General features: G+C 44.8%; 1 protein-coding gene across 1 annotated transcript in view; it reads right to left on the reverse strand.

The window, feature by feature from the left end:
* The window catches only part of ST3GAL1 (ST3 beta-galactoside alpha-2,3-sialyltransferase 1), a 226,377-nt gene that overhangs the window by 141,023 nt on the left and 68,299 nt on the right, over positions 1-17,055 (reverse strand). Inside the window, exon 2 of the mRNA XM_077493372.1 lies at positions 7,797-7,844. The gene's annotated coding sequence lies outside the window, so the exon portion shown is untranslated. The remainder of the gene's footprint in view (positions 1-7,796; positions 7,845-17,055) is intronic.

The raw sequence follows: 17,055 nt of genomic DNA on the forward strand, positions 1-17,055 counted from the left end.
CTCTGTATGATGATATGTACAGGGATAATGCACAGGGATAGGGACAACTGTAGACACTCATTAAGGTTGAATAAAGACACCAGTCCATCCAGTTCAACCTGAGTAACTATGTTACTAGGTTACTATACAAGCACCCTGGAGCCCATCATCCTACCTGAATTATAACCCTGGGTGAATATCCAAACAAGAAGACTCGCTGTCCCAGGTGAGACAGGAAGCCCGATGATCAAGCGGGTGCCTGCTCCAGCTCGCCTCCACATGCAATCGAAATAGAAGAAATGGCTGCACTCGGTAATCAATCAAAATTCTTTATTAGAACATACCAAGTGCTAACAAAACAGAGCTTGGTAGACGCGTTTCACACACTTCTCGTGCGCTTAGCCCTTCCCAGAAATCACAGGCTCCAGAATTACCATGGTACTTGTATAGCACCAATAATTTACATATTGTACATTCACATCGGTTCTTGCGCTCAAGGAGCTTACAGTCTAAGGTCCCCATTACACACACCCTAGGGACAATATGGAAAGGAGTCTATTAACCTACCAACATGAGCTTAGAGTGTGGGATGAAATACACACAAGCACAAACTCCATGCAGAGAGTGTCCCGGTTTCAACTGAGGACCCCATTGCTGCAATGCAGTTTAGCGGAAGTGCCAACCACCAGGCCTTCATGCTGCAGCTTTGAAATGGCACGTCTGACCCAGACTCAACAATAAATGTATCAGCCTACTCTATTTGTTCCTGGATATAAATACATTGTTCAGGGGTTCCTGTTATTCTATCCATCCCCCTTTATATACACCGTTCATCAACTCCCACTTTGTACAAAAAAGGGAACCTTGTTTTCCTAACTTATATAAACACGACAAAAATATATCCAGTCATTTTATGGGCTTTAGCAGCGCATGTGTGGAAGAAACAATGACACAATGCAGAACGACAAATTTTTCTTTGACACGCACAACAATAGTACGCACTGCTCTTCATAACCTGCACAATTGATGTGCCGCTCGCCGCTTCATTGTCTACCCACAAAATCCGTACAGTGCACTACCATTATCCATGGCTGGGAATGAGGAGATAAAATAGGGAACAAAACGTTTTTTTTTTTAACTTGCTAAATATGTCGCTTTTAATATGTCATCTGCTCCTTTATGGTGCTCTTGTCATTGAACAATAGGCGCCGTCTGTCTTTATCTGCCAGGGTACATCAGGCCGTTATGTGTTGACATATGAAAGGCGCTTTCGACGTAAGCAAAATCTGGTCCAAAAAAGGTGCTTGGCCCCTGTCCAGACCCTCGGCACATATCAATTTCACTGCAAAAAAAAAATATATATGATTGTGATAGATCCAGAACATTACTTAAATGGGTATGGCTGGGGTGGGCAACCTTGGTACTCCATCTGTAGGGAAACTACAAATCTCATCATGGCTATGACTGTCAGACTCTTGCAATGCCTCATGAGACTTGGATTTCCACAACAGCTGGAGTGCCAAGGTCACCTACCCATGGGCTACAGAATGAAAGTAACCAGTAACCTGGTATTCTGGGAACCCCAATTCCCCTGAATGTGCAGGTGTTCTCAACTCCACTCAGTGTGGGTTTTTTTTTTTTTGCTGTCTCAGACAGAGAAGGAAATTTAAACAGTTAGAATATAGTAACACAATGAGCCCCTGGGACTATGCTCTCTCCTCATCTGCATGCCCCTGATCAACACATGTGTATGCAGTTTGCGTTACCTACTGGCAAACTCTGCACCGTGCGTTACCTACTGCAAACCTCCGCATGGTGCGTTGCCTACTGCAAACCACTGCACCCTGCGTTGCCTACTGCCAACCGCTGCCCCCTGCGTTGCCTACTGCCAAACTCCGCACTCTGCGTTGCCTACTGCCAAACTCCGCACCCTGCGTTGCCTACTGCCAAACACCGCACCCTGCGTTGCCTACTGCCAACCGCTGCACCCTGCGTTGCCTACTGCCAACTGCTGCACCCTGCGTTGCCTACTGCCAACCGCTGCACCCTGCGTTGCCTACTGCCAAACTCCGCACCCTGCATTGCCTACTGCCAACCGCTGCACCCTGCGTTGCCTACTGCCAAACTCCGCACCCTGCGTTGCCTACTGCCAAACTCCGCACCCTGTGTTGCCTGCCAACCGCTGCACCCTGCATTGCCTACTGCCAAACTCCACACCCTGCGTTGCCTACTGACAAACTCCGCACCCTGCGTTGCCTACTGCCAAACTCCGCACCCTGCGTTGCCTACTGCCAAACTCTGCACCCTGCGTTGCCTACTGCCAAACTCCGCACCCTGCGTTGCCTACTGCCAACCGCTGCACCCTGCATTGCCTACTGCCAAACTCCGCACCCTGCGTTGCCTACTGACAAACTCTGCACCCTGCCTTGCCTACTGCCAAATTCCGTACCCTGTGTTGCCTACTGCCAACCTCTGCACTCTGCGTGGCCTACTGTGTGTATCCAATAAAGGTGCACAGTCCCAAAAACTCAAACAAAAAAAAGCACATAAGAGTACCAGAATGCGCTCAAATGAATCAATGAGCTCAAAAAAAAGTGCAAATATGCAATAGATAGATATAAAAATGTGAATGTATAGTCCAATAAGTGCAAGAAATCATGCAAACAATCAGGAGGAACTTCTCAGAAAGACAGTCGTTTTTCTGTTCATCAAACAAGGTAAAAAAACAGCGCCGCTTATCAGATGTAATGGATCTCAAATTATATCGATCGGATAGGCACACATAGGAAGGATAACTTGGCCATGGACATTGTATCCACCGGCTTCTCCAACAGTAGGATCCCTCCTCCCGTAGCAGTCTTTACTTTAGCTTAAAACACGTATGCTGCGTACACGCGATCAAATTGTCCGGCGGAATTGGTCCGGCAAACAATCCGCCAGACTTTATAAAGAATGGACTTGGCCACACACGGACACTCTGAAAGTCCGGTGATTTCTAACGCAATGACATACAGCACGTACGACGGGACTAGAAAAAGAAAGTTCAATAGCCAGTAGCCAATAGCTTCCTTCTCGTACTTGCTTCTGAGCATGCGTCATTCTTAGTCCGCTGGACTAGTACACCGACGAACGGATTGTCCGCTGAAAGCCAAGTCCGGCAGACAAATTTTGAGTCAAAACTACTTTCTAAGTCCGCCGGACTTTACGATGAAAAAGTCCCCTGGAATCCACACACGATCGAATTGTCCGGCGTACCGTACTACAATTCGATCGTGTGTACGCGGCATTACACTCAGAGCCTTTAATACCATAGATTCCTCCACAGGATGTGTTTATAGAATGAAAAGAAGAGGCTTCATGGTGTAGTGCTCTCATTAAAAAGGTATTTATTCTTAAGCAATCGTAGGCACTGATATCTAGATAAAACTGTATTCAGTGTATTTAAAACCAGCCGCGGCTCATGCCAGCCCACTGGTGCACAGTGACGGCAGTGCCCGACGCGTTTCCCCATACAAGGCTTCGACTGGGAAAGGAGGCTGCCTATTGGATACACATGGGCTGAATATTTAGTTTTTTTTAGATGCAGCACCCCCTTTTTTGTACACGTTTTTTTGATATATGTATGTATATATATATATATATATATATATATATATATATATATATATATATATATATACACATATATATATATACACACACACACACACACATACACACACAGTATTGTTTGTTTATTGGGTTTAGCAAAGATATCCTGCTTTACATATTTGTGCGTTACCTACTGCCAACCTCCGCAATCTGCGTTGCCTACTGCCGACCTCCGCAATCTGCGTTGCCTACTGCCGACCTCCGCAATCTGCGTTGCCTACTGCCGACCTCCGCAATCTGCGTTGCCTACTGCCGACCTCCGCAATCTGCGTTGCCTACTGCCAACCTCCGCAATCTGCGTTGCCTACTGCCGACCTCTGCAATCTGCATTGCATGTTACATACTACTGACCTATGCGTTATATACTATTAACCCCTTTACTGCCCTAATCAAAATAAATTCTGCTCTGACAGGCCAAACCCAGCTAGCCAGGGCAGAACTTAGCCCAACCAAGCTTAGCCAAGCAAAACTGTGAACTGAAGTAAATGTCTAGTTTCTCACCGAAGGGAAAGCCTATGTGACAATCATGGCTGCATTCACAGGTACGATGGAGTGAGTGAGCGTAGCCACAAAGGGATACCAGTTGAAAAATCAAACAAATCGTGAAAAGAGAAAACAAATGCATCCATCACATCTAAGGACAGGTAAGCTGCAACATATTATATATGTTTGTTTTTGGGGTTAGGGACAATTATTTTTTTTTTACATTGGCTCGGAGTTTAGCTATAACCATTCTTTTACCTAGGTAATATTCAGCTTTTAACATCGTGGTTCTTTAAAAAAAAAAAAATACTCTAAAATTAATACCATTTAACCGGATCTCCAGGGGGTGAAAAGTCCTGATGCTGGCAGGCCCGGCGTTGCGTATGCGCTCAGCGTTCCTGCAGGGGAGACTTTTTATTTAGAAAAGTAATTGCTTGCCTTTGGCAGGAGTGTAGGGGGCCTGTTAGTCTAGTTCTGAAATGACTAAACACATCTGCCAATGCTTGTTACAAATCAATGTTATGGAATTTTCAACGACTTGCTGGAGCAGATGGATGGGGGCTTTTCATTCACTTCTGAATTTTCCTAATGATGTTGGGAATAAAAGGGGCGTTTTTATGACACCAATAAAAATGAACTTTATATGGTTGTGCCGAGAGGAAGATTGTTGTTGTAAATTATATGTCAAATTTACCCCCAAATCTCTTTCGCCCCTATAGATCAGCATTTCTCAACCTTTTTTTGGCACCCTTTAAAAGTATGCAAAATCTCGAGGCCCCCTGTCTACAAATTTTACTTATTAATGGGAGACCTGAACCTGGGATGATGCACACAACCGCCTTGGTGGAATTTCTTATCAGCAGCCCCCCCATCACATCAGAGTCCCCTTTCATCACATCAGAGGCCCCACATCACATTGAACGCCCCCCTTCACATCAAAAGTTTCCCCATCAAATCAAAGCCCCCCTTATCAAGGTTGCCCCCTTCCCCCTTCATATCACAGACCTGCCTTCACATCGGAGGTCCCCCCCCCAATCACATCACTGGTTCTCCCATCACATTAGATGTTCCCCCGTCACAGAGGTCCCCCATCACATCAGAGCCCCCAACACATCGAGGTTCAACTTTACATCAGAAGTCTCTTCATCAAATCAAAGTCACCCCCACCATGGCCATGGTCATGCATGCCACCCCACCTTTCACATCAGAGACCTGCCATCAAATCAGAGGTCCTCCCATCACATCAGAGGCCCCCCCCCCAACACATTAGAGGTCCTCTAATCATATTAGATGCCCCCCCCATCACATCAGAGGTCCCCCCCTCATATTAGATGTCCCCCGTCACATCGGAGGTCCCCCCATCATATTATACGTCCCCCAGTCACAGATGTCCTCCCATCACATCAGAGGTCCTCCTATCATATTAGATATCCCCCGTCACAGAGGTCCTCCCATCACATGAGAGGTCCACCAACACATCAGAGCCCCCCAACACATTGAGGTTCAACTTTACATCAGAAGTCTCCCCATCAAATCAAAGTCACCCCCATCATGGCCATGGTCATGCTGCCATCACATAAGATGCCACCCCCCCTTTCACATCAGAGACTTGCCATCAAATCAGAGGTCCCCCCCAACAAATTAGAGGTCCTCTAATCATATTAGATGCCCCCCTGTCACAGAGGTCCCCCCATCACATCAGAAGACCCTCATATTAGATGTCTCCCGTCACAGAGGTCCTCTCATCACATCAGAGGTCCCCCCATTATATTATACATCCCCCAGTCACAGATGTCCTCCCATCACATCAGAGGTCCTACCATAACATCAGAGGTCCTACCATCACATCAGAGGTCCTACCATCACATCAGAGGTCCTACCATCACATCAGAGGTCCTCCCATCATATTATACGTCCACCAGTCACACCAGAGTCCCCTTTTATCAGTGGTCCTCCCATCACATCAGAGTCTCCCTTTCATACTAGAGACCCTCTTTTATGTCAGTGGTCCTGCAATCACATAAGAGGTCTTCCCATCATATCAGATGCCCCCCCCCCCCCCGCCCCTTTCACTTCAGAGACCTTCCATCACATTAGATCCCCTTTACATCAGAAATCTCTCCATCAAATCAGAGCCCCCCCCCCTTTCACATCAAAGTTTCTTCACCACACGAGTGGTCCTGCTGCCATCACATCAGAGCCCCCCCCCCCAACCTCAAAGGTTCTCCCCATCATATCTGAGACCATTGCCAAGACCAAGTGTACTGTTTATCAGTTTCTTGGGAACAGAACGCCAGTTTCCCCTCCCAGTTGAGAGTGCTGGTTAGCAATTCCCGATGTAACAAAATGGGTATGGTGGGAGGTATTCTTTTCATTCCGGGTTGAATCTGGCCAGGCTTGTCCTGGGTTGTAGGCAGGACTCTTCCCAGGTACAAAGCCTTTCTGATAGAAATGGGGCTGCATCCGCCCGGCCAGGGTTGGACTGAGAAAAGGCCGTGGTGCTGAAACCCCTGGAGTGGCAGAAAAATTCACTTTAGGGCAACTCTCAGGCCGCGTACACACGGGCGGATTGTCTGTCCAACTTAGTCTGCTGAACAGTGTTTCAGCGGACAATCCGCTCGTGTGTGGGCTTCAGCGGACTTTTTCAGCGGACAGTCTGACGAACAAAGTCTTACAGAATTTCCGTAAGACAGTCCGTTCAAACTTGGTTTTGTCCGTCCAAACTTGGTTTCAGCGGACAGTCCGCTCGTGTGTAGGCAAGTTGGACGGACTAAGTATGGCGCATGCTCAGAAAGGGTTTACACGGCGAAGGTTGCATTGCAGTGTATTGGACGTCGTTTTTCTAGTCCCGTCGTACGTGCTGTACACGTCATCACGCACGCTTTCAGCGGACTGTCTGCTCATCGTGTGTGGTCAAGTCCGTTCATGCAAATTTTGAATGGACTGTCTGTCGGATTGTCTGCCGAACTTAGTTGGGCAGACAATCCGCCCATGTGTACGCGGCCTCAGAGTGTTCAGTGTGGCACCTTGGTCCCAGAACATTTGAAGGCTTTTTTTTTTTTTTTTTAAATACCTGCCTCCTGGGCCAGGTCTTGGTGGCTGGGACCGAAGACAATTGCTATACTGGCCATATGTCTAGTACTTTTGCACTTATTTATTGCACTTGTCCTGACAGTCTTATGGAGGAGGGCGTGTGACCTTATGGTCAGGTTCCCCCCCCCCCCCTCCCTCACACTGAGGTCTTCTTTTGGGGGAACCCCAGCCAGTACTTGGGTGAACCTTGCTTTGGCAGGTCCCCTGAAGAATGGGTCTGCCTGATTTTGGCCAGGTGGACCACAAGTACCCCAGTCTCCATTAGGAGTCTTGCACCCAGGGGATCAAGGGTTCTTCCTCTGCAGACTTTGACTTGCATCAGCTTCTAATGCACTCTGTGAGAAGCTCACAGTGTGCAATGAAAAAACACTCAGTACAGGAGAGGAGTCGGTACAACTGTGCATGCTGAAAGGCAGACTGGAGTTCATCTTTAACTTTACAGTGTGTACCAAGCTATAAAACGTTAATTCTGATCAACCTTTATAAAAAAAAAAAAGAAAAAAAAAAAAAGACTAACATACAGTATACAATACATATATCTGAGCAAAAAAAGGAAAAACACAGAAGCGGAAAGTCCGAATGGCTCTTACCAGGTTCACAATGTGATGATATTCCCGTCACTCGTCACACACCAGTTTCTGCAAGAAAAAAATAAGCCATAAAAAACCTTTATTAAATTATATCCTTTGGTCAATTTTATTTATTTTTATAAACTGAGGTTTTACTTTGTACTGTAAATCCATTTCATGTGCACCAAAATTCCCAGTAGCCACAAAGAATAGAATTCGACTGTGAGCACCAAATGCCTCTGCAAACTCGGTTATTACCTTGTAAAAGGTAGTCCCGACATCATCACTGTGCAAAGAAGTGACCTAGCAGGCTCCACCCACTACAGGCTACCTGCAAAAAACTACAGGAAGGGGCGGAGACAAGACCGGTCACCCTGCACAAGGAGAGAGAGAGAGCAGAGCTGTGGGAGGGGCCCTGTAGCTCCACCCACTATAGGCTACCTGCATAGAACTACAGGAGGGGGCGGAGACAAAACCAGTCACCCTGCACAAGGAGAGAGAGCAGAGCTGTGGGAGGGGCCCTGTAGCTCCACCCACTATAGGCTCCCTGCATAGAACTACAGGAGGGGGCGGAGACAAAACCAGTCACCCTGCACAAGGAGAGAGAGCAGAGCTGTGGGAGGGGCCCTGTAGGCTCCACCCACTATAGGCTGCCTTCAGAGAACAACAGGAGGGGGGCGGAGACAAGACCAGTCAACCTGCACAAGGAGAGAGAGCAGCAGAGAGTGGTCTTTATTACAGGAAGGAAAAGTCTCAGACTGGATTACTGCACAGATCTGGAAAAAATACACAAAACTCGCTGAGATTCAGGAAGAATACACATGATGGATGGGCTTAGACAATATTTGCTTTAATATGATTCAGAAAACATTTTATAAACTTTGTCCCAGGCTCCGGGAGAATATTATTTGGCAGTTCTTGTACCACGTCCTGCCCGGCAGAGGCCCTGGTTATTAATATTTTACATTTTCCCACAGAATGGTCCATTGTAGGAAGGGTGGTTGGATGGACCATCGGGGGGGAATGGCCCTGGCAGAGGACAGGCTAGAATCCACAAACAATGCAGCTCTTTCAGTGAGGAGCCTGCAAATGATCGGAGCCGGGTATCCTGCCATCTGCTTTCCAGTATAATAATGGCACGGTCTACCGAGCCCTGGAGGGTAATAATAGATTACATTAATGGAATAATTATCTCTCCTGTGCTAACAGATTGCTGGCTTAATTAGGCAGCAAAGCCACGGTGATAGATAGATAGATATATATATATATATTTTTTTTTTTTTTTATATACATACATATATACATACACACACAGCGGCAGCACTTACAGGTCACTAGTGTGCCCATGCAACAGGAGGATAACCCACTCTCCATCTCCTACATATAGAAAATCACATCATTACAGCACACCTTCATTGTTAAAGGGGTTTTAACGTTTTTTTTTTTTTTAAATAACAAACATGTTATATTTGCTCCTCTGTGTAAGGGTTTTGCACAGAGTGGCCCCGATCCTCCTCTTCTGGGGTCCCCCCAGCGGCACTCCTGGATCCTCCTCTTCATCAAATGCCCCCAAGGATACCTGCATTCCAAGGGGGCACAAGTACGGGCACGCTCCCGAGTCCTGCTGCTGCTCTATTGACACAGATAGCTGGATTCAGTTCAGCCCCCGTGTCACTGGATTTGATTGACAGCAGCGGGAGCCAATGGCTGCCGCTGCTGCTATCAATCTATCCAATGAGGACCCGAGACAGAGGCTGGAGCTGCTGTGCTCGTCCCTTTCGCTGGAAAAATCGGGTGTAAGTAAAAGGAGGGGGAGGGCACTGGGGGGCTGCTTCACTACAGAAGCTTATTCACCCTAATGCATAGAATGCATTAAGATGAAAAACCTCATGGGTTTACAATCCCTTTAAAGCGGAACTCTGGGCAACAAAAAAGTGAATTCAAAATCTATTCCTCATTAGCCACAAAGAATATAAATCTACTTTGTGTGCACCAAATGTCTCTGCAAATCAAGAAAGCAGCAGTGACATCACTGTGCTGTTCAAGGTCTGTGCAGAGAGCTGAGCTGTGGGAGGGGCCCAGAATGCTCCTCCCACTACTGCCTGCTTGCTGAAAACTACAGGAGGGGGTGGAGACAAGACCCATCACCCTGCACAAGGTGAGAGAGCAGAGCGGTGGGAGGAGCCCTGTATGCTCCACCCACTACAGGCGGGGGGTGGAGACAAGACCAGTCACCCTGCACAAGGTGAGAGAGCAGAGCGGTGGGAGGGGCCGTGTAGGCTCCACCTACTACAGGTGGGGGGTGGAGACAAGACCAATCACCCTGCACAAGCGGAGAGCAGAGCTGTGGGAGGCGCCCTGTATGCTCCACCCACTACAGGTGGGAGGGTGGAGACAAGACCAATCACCCTGCACAAGCGGAGAGCAGAGCTGTGGGAGGCGCCCTGTATGCTCCACCCACTACAGGCCGGGGGGGTGGAGACAAGACCAATCACCCTGCACAAGGAGAGCAGAACTGTGGGAGGAGCCTTGTATGCTCCTCCCACTACAGGCTGCCTGCAGAAAACTACAGGAGGGGGCGGAGACAAGACCAATCACCATGCACAAGTAGAGAAAGCTGTGGGAGGCGCCCTGTATGCTCCACCCAGTACAGGCAGGGTGGAGACAAGGCCAGCCACCATGCACAAGGAGAGAGCAGAGCTGTGGGAGGGGCCCTGTATGCTCCTCCCACTGCCCGCAAACAACTACAGGAGGGAACGGAGACAAGACCAGTCACCCTGCACAAAGATAGAGAGAGAGAGAGAGAGAGAGAGAGAGAGAGAGAGAGAGAGAGCAGAGGTGTAGGAGGGGCCCGGTAATCTCCACCCACAACTGGCTGCCTGTAGAAAACTACAGGAGGGGGGCGAAGACAAGACCAGTCACCCTGCACCAGGAGAGAGAACAGCAGAAAGCGGTCTTTATTACAGGAAGGAAAAAAGTCTCACACTGGATTACTGCACAGATCTGGATGAAATACACAAAGTACCACAAGATTCAAGAAGAATACATATGAGGATTTAAATATTTGCTGATCACAGAGTCTAGTTTTTATAGCAACTTTTTTTTTTTTTGTATTTCTTGTGTATTAAATAAAACATACACATTATATATTGATTTATTTACTAATTTACTATCAATGCATTTCTGTTTCATTTAATACACAAGAAATAAAAATAAAAAGTTGCTATAAAATCTATATACTCTGTGATACACAAATATCTAAATCATATATATATATATATATATATATATATATATATATATATATATATATATATATATATATATATAATGTGTGTGTATACATATACACACACATAAAACACACATTTTTGTATTTTATTCATTCATTTATGGATGGGTTGCACTCATAACAAACTTCACGTCCATGCTCTCATAAAGAGGAATAGGAGGAAGTGTAATCTAAAATTGTTCCATAAATGCTCTTTCCTTGTAACTCCAAGTACCATGATGAGAAATCACGAGATGGTTTAGATTAGAAGTTAAATGTGATAGAAACAGGTGCAATTCATCAAGATAAACCTTTTCTAACAACTACAAATGTATCCCAGCAACCAGTATATACAAAGCACAGCCTTTACACCATTTAACCCTTTATAATTACATACGTTGTTCTGCCAACCCTGACAGCATCACAGCACAATCTGCCCCGGGCAGTGGAATAGATGACAGCTACCAAGTAGCAATAGAAATGTTACAATAACTAGCTAAATCATATACAATGTAACAAAACTTCTAAAAACAAACAGTTCATAATCCTTTAAGCCCTTATTCACATCAGTGTGCGTTCATTGCCCGCAAGGAACTGTTCATATTGCCGTGACTCATGTCGCATCGATTATGACAAAGGTTCCTGCACTACTTTTTTTATTTTTTTTTCCGATTTCATTAACCACTTCAGCCCCGGACCATTTGGCTGGCCAAAGACCAAAACACTTTTTACGATTCGCCGCTGCGTCGATTTAACCGACAATTGCGCGGTCGTGTGACGTGGCTCCCAAACAACGTTCTTTTTTCCCCCACAAATGGAGCTTCCTTTTGGTGGTATTTGATCACCTCTGCGGTTTTTATTTTTTGCGCTATAAACAAAAATAGAGAGTCAATTTTGAAAAAAAAAATATTGTTTACTTTTTGCTATAATAAATATCGCCAAAAATATATATATAAAAAACGTTTTATATATATATATATATATATATATATATATATATATATACACACACACACATACACAGTGCCTTGTGAAAGTATTCGGCCCCCTTGAACTTTTCAACCTTTTGCCACATTTCAGGCTTCAAACATAAAGATATAAAAAAATGTATTTGCTAAAAAAGTTTAAAATATCCAATAGATTTCGTTCCACTTCACAATTGTGTCCCACTTGTTGGTGATTCTTCACAAAAAATAAAAATGTTATATCTTTATGTTTGAAGCCTGAAATGTGGCAAAAGGTTGAAAAGTTCAAGGGGGCCGAATACTTTCGCAAGGCACTGTATATATATATATATATATATATATATATATATATATATATCTTATATATAAAAAGTAAGATATAGAGATATAGATATATCTATCTATATCTTACTTTTAAATAAATATAAAAGATTATATATATTATTTGTTTTTTTATATATTGTTTTTTTTTCTATAGCTAATAATATGTAGAAGAATACATAGAAAAAAATAAATAAATTATATATAATATATATATATATATATATATATATATATAAATATATATATTTTTTTTTTTCTATGTATTCTTCTATATATTATTAGCTATAGAAAAAAAAACCCTCAATAAGCGTTTATTGATTGGTTTGCGCAAAAGTTATAGCATCTACAAAATAGGGGATAGTTTTATGGCATTTTTATATTTTTTTTTTACCAATAATGGCGGCAATCAGCATTTTTTTATCGTGACTGCGACATTATTGTGGAGACATTGGACAATTTTGACACATTTGTGGGACCATTCACATTTATACAGCGATCAGTGCAATTAAAAATGCATTGATTACTGTGTAAATGTGACGGGCAGTGAAGGGGTTAACACTAGGTGGCGCTGTAGGAGTTAAGTGTCTCCTAGGGAGTGATTCTAACTGTGGGGGGGGGGGGGGGGGCTACGTGTGACACATCATTGATCACCGCTCCCGATTACAGGGAGCTGTGATCAGGGGCGGTGTCACTAGGCAGAATGCTTGTTTACATTAGCATCTCCGCGTTCCTCCTCACCACGAGACGGTCGCGGGTATCCCTGCGGACATCGAGTCCATGGGACTCGTAATCCTACTCATGGAGCTGGCAGCGGGTGTGCACGCCGCCGGGGGAAAATTCAAAGGGGCGTACAGGTACGCCCATTTGTGCAGCCGCGCTATTCTGTTGACGTATAATCGCTTACCCTTAAAAATCTCCATAGGCATTGTTAAAAAAAAGGCTACAAGTTTGCATGTTTTAAATTACAGAGGAGGTCTAGAGCTAGAATTATTGCTCTCACTCTACTGATGGCAGTGATACCTCACATGTGTGATTTGAACACTGTTTTCATATGCGGGCGCTGCTCACGTATTTGTTCGCTTCTGCACGCAAGCTTGGCGGGACGGGGAATATTTTTTTCTTATTTATTTTACTTTTTTTATTTTTACGCTGTCCTTTTAAAAAAAATAAAATAAAATTGGGTCACTTTTATTCCTATTACAGGGAATGTAAACATCTGATCCCCCACTCCTAGCAGGAGGCAGATGACAAGGATCCGGGGTAGGGCTGCTGCTCCTCGCTCCGGGACCGTTGCTTCTCCTACCGGCAAAACAGGAAGTAGGTCCTGAGACCCAATTAGCAGGGAGTCCTGAGGCTCCCTGGTCAAATCAGGGCTCTGGACCCGCTTCCTGATTGGCTAGGAGGAGAATCGGGAAGACAACAGCAAATATTAATTTGCTATTGTCACACAACTGGGTGGGCTAACTGCGCCCCTAACTCCCCCTTTTTTTTTTAAGACAATTAGAGCCTTAGGCTCTAATCATGTGCTTCAATAAATAAACAAAATAAAACAACCCCATAGGAATCCATGTACTAGGAATAGGGCATGACAGGTCCTCTTTACAGAGATATTTGGGGGTCTATAAGTCCCCTCATCTCTCCTCTATACTGGAAAGATAAAAAACAAAAATCAATCTCAGACTCTCCAGCAAGAAAAAAAAAAAAAGTCAGCGTTTACATCTGCTGGTGCTGAAAGTGACGCATGACGTCGCTTACGGCCTCTGAGGGTCATAGAGATAGCTGGGACCCTCTGGTCCATGGCCACCTCTATGGTGAACCGCCGCCACTGGTGGATTCATTCTCCAGCTCCCCGATCGCACGGGAGAGATCAGAGAAGCACCAGAGGGCAGCGGGACGGGGTCAAGGGGTCCAGGAAGTTTTGGATGCATTTTGCCACCTTCCAGTATAGTACTGTGCAGAAAACAGAATGCAGCAGACTGCGTTTCTATGGTCTGTACCCTCTTGTGCCGCAATGCATGGTAATGTCTGTTATGTGCAGTGACATTCATCCTGAATACGACCCCAACACACCATCTCAGCACACACTTCTATCTATTACGGAGCCTCTGTATGAGGGTCACATTGTATATTGTGCAAATAGTTCACATTAGAGCCCCCCCTTCACATATAAGTCCCTTTTCACACCAGAGCCCCCCCTTTCACATCAAAAGGCCACTTCACATCAGATCTCCCTTTACATATCAGAGAGCCCCTCCTCCTTCACATCACAAGCCTCCTTCACTTGACAGTTCTCCCTTTTAAATCCCAGCCTCACTTGTACATCAGAGCCCCTCCTTTTTACCAGAGTTTTCCTTTCACACCAGATACCCCTTCATATCACAAATTCCCCTTTTCACATCAGAGACCCCCCCCCCCCCCTTCATATCACAAATTCCCCTTTTCACATCAGAGTCCCCCCCCCCCTTCATATCACAAATTTGCCTTTTCATATGAGAGCCCCCCTTTCATATCACAAATTCCCCTTTTCACATCAGAAGCCCCCCATCACTTGCGGCTCCCCCGCCCTTTCACATCAGAGTTTCTCCTTTGCACACCAAAAGTCCCCTTCACAAGAGAGTCCTCCCTTTTACATCATAGTACCCCTTCCACATCAGAAGCCCCCTTTCACTTTAGAGTGCCCTTTTGCATCAGAATCCCTCTCTTTTACATCAGAAGTACCCCTTTCACATTAGAGCCCTGTTGTACATTAGGGTCCCCCCTACCTTTACATCAGAGTTCCCCATTCCCATCAGAACAGAAGCCTCCCCCCCCCATCCATGAGAAAAGCTGTGGTCTGGGTAAACTCTTGCAGTGGTCTGGATGTGACCCCCCCCCCCCCCTCGTTATAGGGAATGTACCAGGAGGAGCTGGGAACCCACAGAGGTGGACGGGAACACCAGAACCTCCCTGGTAGGGTTCTCACCTCGTCCCTTTAAACCCGAACACATAATAATTACACAGGTTCTGTGGCTGATTAAGGTGATAATTAAAACTTCCCTACCGCACAGTCATATGACTCCTTGACTTTGTGGGGGGATATAGAATGATGGTTGCAGCTACAGGCATCATTCAGATATCATTCTTTCCAGCTGGTGATTCTGTGCACCATAAGAACGATCCTAGCGGCAGTTCATCCACTTGATCGTTCTTATAGACGACACGATGGGATGCCCCCCCCTTGCCATCCGGTGCATTCTCTGGGCTCTCCCGTGCCATCGGACGCCTGCAGAAAAAAAATTCTGTCACAATAGATTCCTATTAGCCCTTGTACACACGGTCGGAGATTCCGACAACCAAATCCGTCGGATTAATTTCCGGAAGAGGAAGTGATGTTGCATACACACGGTCGGACTAAATTGTCGGAAAATCCAATTGTACATAACATGATGACGTTATTTTGTTACGACGGGACTACGTTCAGGCTAGTAGTCAATAGCTTTGGTCTAGGAATTTGATCTGAGCATGTGTGGCACTTTGTCCGTCGGAGTAGGCTACACATGATCGGGAGTATGTCCGATAGGAGCATTTTGTCGGAAAATGTTACCGGCAAGTTGGAAAACTTGGTCCGTCGGATATTCTGACGGAAAACAGTCCAATGCAGACCACACACAGTCGGAATATCCGACAAAACGGTCCGATAGGAAACATTCCGACGGAATCTCCGACCGTGTGTACAAGGGCTTTCAAGGGACGTTTACATTCCTTGTATAGGAATAAAAGTGATACAATTTTCTTTTTTTTTGGGGGGGGGGGGGGGCAGGGAGAGAAAGTAATATGTGATTTCAATAAGGATTGTTAGAGGTTTTATGGATATCAATGTATTTTTGTGTAATTCATATAACATAATAAAATAAAGAATATGATAAAAAAAAAAAGGGCATAAAGTGATAAAAAAAAAAAAAAAAAAATGAAAGTGCTGTGCAAACTGTTGGTGCTATATAAATCCTGTATAACAATAATAATAAAAAAAAAAGTATAAAAATATAAAAAATTAAGTAAAATAAAAAACAAAATACATTTAAACCGCCCCTGTCTGCGGTAGCTTGCGCTCAGAAGCAAACACACACGCAAGTCCCGCCCACATATGTAAACGCCGTTCAAACCACACATGTGAGTTATCACCGCGTGCGTTAGAGCACGTGCAACAATTCCAGCACTAGACCTCCTCTGTAACTCTAAATTGGTAACCTGTAAAAAAATTTAAAGCGTCGCCTATGGAGATTTCTAAGTACCGAAGTTTGGCACCATTCCATGAGCGTGCGCAATTAGAAAAGCGTGACATTTTAGGTATCTATGTACTCGCCCTAACATCATCTTTCACAGTATACAAAAAAAAAATTGGGCTAACTTTACTGTTTTGTTATTTTTTTAATTTATAAAACCGTTTTTTTTTCCCCCAAAAAAAAAGGCTTTTGAAAAATTATTGCACAAATACCGTGGCGAGATAAAAAGTTGCAACGGCCGCCATTCTATTCCCTAGGGTGTCTTTTAAAAAACAATAAACAAAAAAAACATATATATAATGTTTGGGGGTTCTGAGTAATTTTCTAGCAAAAAAATTATGATTTTTACATGTAGGAGAGAAGTGCCAGAATAGGCCTGTTATGGAAGTGGTTAAACTCACCTGGTGCATTACCTGCATTTAATCAGCCTCAGAAACCCTTGTAATTCATATGTGTTT

Source organism: Lithobates pipiens, unplaced genomic scaffold (assembly GCF_037356315.1).
Source record: "Lithobates pipiens isolate NorthernLeopardFrog02 unplaced genomic scaffold, aLitPip1_a1.2 Scaffold_19, whole genome shotgun sequence".
Taxonomy (NCBI): Eukaryota; Metazoa; Chordata; class Amphibia; order Anura; family Ranidae; genus Lithobates; species Lithobates pipiens.